Genomic DNA, 3,672 nt, shown 5'->3' with positions numbered 1-3,672 from the left:
GGGGGCTGGGGCCCGGCTCGGCCCCGCCGGGAGCGCCGGGCGGGGCCTGCGCGGCGCCGCCTGTGCCGCAGCGCGGGTCCGACTTTGCCTTCACCTTTAGGGCCCCGGCTCCTGCCCGGCGCGGGCCGGAGCGTGCGCTCGCTCCGCGGATGCAGCCCGGAGGAGCGGGGCTCCGGAGCGGGGTTGCCGCACGGCGTCGGCGGGAGGTCGGCTCCTGCTGCGGCAGGCGTGGCCCGGAGCGCTGGTGAGTCACGGGAAGCTTGAACCCTCCGGAGTCAGGTACGGTTAGCGCAGCCCTGAGCTGTTCCCTTGAGAAGCGTGGCCAGGCTGAGCGAGCGGACGGATAGAAGAAAGACGCCCCTGGACACCCTGAGGGGTCCCCCGCCACCAGGCACAACCTGAAGAACGTTTGTGGGTGGAGGCACAGACAGCAAACCGTTTTTTCTCTCTTTTCTTCTGAGCCACCTCTCAGAACTCTCTCTATGTGCAAGAGATGGCTGGTCTGGGATAACTGTGCTGTGCACAATTCTTAAGGGGAACACTAACATAAAATGTCAGGCTAAGGAATCAGCTAATAAAATAAAAGGTTCGGGAAAAGCCTAAGAGAACACTGATGGGCCCTGGGAAGCCCCATGGATGTTACAGAAAAGAGAATGGCTGTAACTAATTGTTGCCTTTCCTTACAGAAAGCCTTGTGAAAGCAGAAGGGACTAGAGAGGATGCGAAGCAAGTTATAGACTCTGTGCAAAGTTCAAACAAACAACAATCCCCTCTGCAAGTAGAAACAGTTTAGTCCTGAGTAACAGATGAGCGTAGCTGTGAGCAGCGTGAAGAGAAGCAGTTACATCAATCGTACGGAAAGCCTCGGGGAGGCTGTGTCTAAAACCTGACACCCTCGTGGCCTTGTGAGTCATCTTGGTTTGTTTGGCAGGGTAGTCCCCTGAAAGGGGACATCTTGAAGAGAAGCATCTAGACCTAGCGATCCAGCTGTTTGCTTTGGTCGTCACCCATGAGGCAAGCATCCGAGCGTAAGAGGAATGTAGGAGCTGAATCAAAAAGGTAATAGGTCTGAAACAGACACAGGCACGTCAAGTGCTGTCCTCCTTCCGTGTAGTTAAAGACCGAGGGAATTGTCGGTTAAGTGGGCGCGTGCAAGGGTTTGAGAAAGGATACGGACCAGTAAAGATAATACTGAAGCAGGATAAAAACAAGGTTTCACGGAAGATGGTACAGGTAGGTGTTAGGCGATGCGTCTGCCTGTCTAATAACCTAGCCCTAATTGCTGTATGCAGCGTTTCCAGACGGTTTACCCTTTAGTGTATGGTGCAAAGTGCTTTATTGAGACCTTTCCTTTAAGGAAGGAGGGGAGGGAAAAAAAAAGGAAGGGGAAAAAAAAGGGAAAAGAACACAGGAAAGAGAAAGAGAACATGCATAAATGCTTTTGTTGCCTTTCAATGAGAGTAAAATGCCAGTTTCTCTCTTTGTTACAGAGCTGGAACCAATGATAGCAGTCTTTTTGCGATCAATACCTAAGGGACAAAACGAATGAAACAAGGAAGCAAAAATGCAATTGGACCCCTGATAGCCCCAGCAGCTGCTGCAGAAGGAGGTGTTCTGCCATGGGCAAGTAAGGTGACTGTTGGCAATGGCTGTTTGTTATTTTGGCCTCCCAAAGGCAGCGCTGAGGGCTAAGCAACCCTTTCCTACCCTGTGGATATCGTTAACTGCGTCTGCCTTAGTTTTGCTTTGGCTGTTTGTTTTGTTGTTGTATGTGCGTAGCTAGAAAGGGAAAGATACAGTACTTACTTTTTCAGGCCAATTGTCGCAGCTGAAGTTGAAGAGACCAGAAAAACATAAGCAAGCTGAAGTGAGAAAACCAAGTGGAACCAACTGAGAGCTGTCTCTGTCTACTGCAAAGGAAAGACCATCCTTCCTGACTAGGAAGGCTCACCATTAAGAGCAATCGGAATAACAGATCACCGATGTATAACGGAAGGTCGGTCTGCCTTACAACAAGTATGCTACGTACGTGTATTTCTGTGTGTGTGACTTTACGTGCCTACAAAAGATCCTATTTTAAAAGCTACAAGGCAGCAAATTACTATCTTAGGAGAATGATAGTCAAGTGGCCAGAGTTACTGAAGAAGGAGAGGGGGAGAGAGAGGGAGAAAGCGTGTGAACTGTAAAATTAAGAGATCGTTTTCAGAGGCATTCAGTTAGTGCAGCCCCCAGTTAGTTACCTGGCAGTGGTATTTGGGGAAAGAGGAAGACAGCAGATAGAGGAAACGTTAAAGCCTCGTGGAATTAATTAACRTTTCCTGCCCTCAAATTCCCAGGACAAGGCAAGCCTTCTCAGTAATGCTTTGCACATCTGCTGACTCCAGGGGAGTAGCACCCTTAGAAAACAGCAGCAAGGGAAAGCGGGAGCCGGTAGCATCATCCTCGCATCCCCTTTGGGGCCAGAATCTGGCTATGAGAAAGACTGTTTAGCAGCACTCTGGGCTGTAACTGTCTCTGAGGCTTCTCCCTTTGATAGCACAGAGGCAATCCAATGTGCGCAGGTCCTTCTAAAGTAGTAACATCAGGCATAGGAATAGACAGCAGGGGGATCATCTATCCAGGTGTTTCAGTGGGCACTCATCTTAACAAGCGGGGGGTTACTGTGCCAGTGTTACGGGACGGGGATCTCTGACTGAGGGGCAGAGCACGGCTGAGCCAAAAATGCAGGTGCAGAAGGCTTCTGAAGGATTATTCTCTAGCAGCTGCTTAGTCTAACTTCCCTTTTGCAGCAAACTTAAGTGTTGTCATCGTTTCCAAAGCAGAGTTGGGGGAAGCRGTTTTTGTGAGTTGTATATTCCCTGTTTACCTTGCTTGTGTGTGTGTGTTAGAGCTGCTTTTGTGCTTATAAACAACTTTGGATTCTTACGGTTTTCTGAAGAGCTTTGATTTAATTCACCCTGTACTTTTGTAGGGTGAAGGATTTCACTGTGCCTCCATTAACAAGTGCTGGCTGACAAAGTTATAACGTCCCAGTGGAGACTCCTAGGCAAGGCSGAGGCGTTCAGGTAGAGAGCCTGCCAGAAGAACGTCGCCCGGGAGGCGTTGCTGGCCTTGAGCTGTAGGCGCTGATGCACGTAGCTCATTCTGTTGGACACAAAGAGGTTGTAGAAATTTTAGCTTGGCTTTATGCTGTATAGTGGTAGTATTTTTGTGTTTATAAATTGTGTTAATCCTTGGCATTTAGAACAGCTGGGAACGACTATGTGCTGCCATGAAGAACTACAGGCTACTGCTCTCAGACCTGTGTAACTTGTGTGTCAAGAGCAGCCGGGAGAATCTGAATGCCAGTTTTGGGAGGTTCTCTGCCAGGTGCTGACAAAGGAGYCTTTGGCAGTAGGAAGGCTGGCAGTGTCCTTACCTGAATTGTGGGTGATAAGCCACAATTCACAGACTAGCAAAGGAAAGGGGGAATAGCAATGGGTAGCCCAGTCATTGTGGCATTGCTCTTGCTAGCAGGGCCACCAGGTCTGTGTGAAGCCTCAGCTGCCTCTTTGGAGCTTTATTCTGGTTTGTTTACCTGGAGGAAGCAGTGAGGCCTAAARTAAGAWTTTTTGTGGCTAGATGAGTAAGCTGTGACCTCACGTGTCTTTGCCTTGCTTTGCTGCTTTGTGT

At 49.5% G+C, this 3,672-nt stretch overlaps 1 long non-coding RNA gene across 4 annotated transcripts in view; it reads left to right on the top strand.

Annotated features, from left to right (window-relative positions):
* LOC146593088 (uncharacterized) overlaps positions 1-3,666 on the top strand; it is a 5,148-nt gene extending 1,482 nt beyond the window's left edge. Inside the window, exons 1-5 of one of the 4 annotated variants that reach the window (XR_014896457.1) lie at positions 106-244; positions 687-1,059; positions 1,491-1,632; positions 1,815-2,016; positions 2,972-3,666. This is a non-coding gene — a long non-coding RNA (uncharacterized LOC146593088). The other 3 variants (XR_014896458.1, XR_014896459.1, XR_014896456.1) reach the window with 3 other exon arrangements.
* The last annotated feature ends 6 nt before the right edge of the window (positions 3,667-3,672 follow it).

Source organism: Rhea americana, unplaced genomic scaffold, assembly GCF_003343005.1.
Source record: "Rhea americana isolate MKP2758 unplaced genomic scaffold, rheAme1 scaffold_305, whole genome shotgun sequence".
Taxonomy (NCBI): domain Eukaryota; kingdom Metazoa; phylum Chordata; class Aves; order Rheiformes; family Rheidae; genus Rhea; species Rhea americana.
The sequence above is the reverse complement of the archived record's forward strand: the minus strand, read 5'-3'. Positions and strand labels throughout refer to the sequence as shown.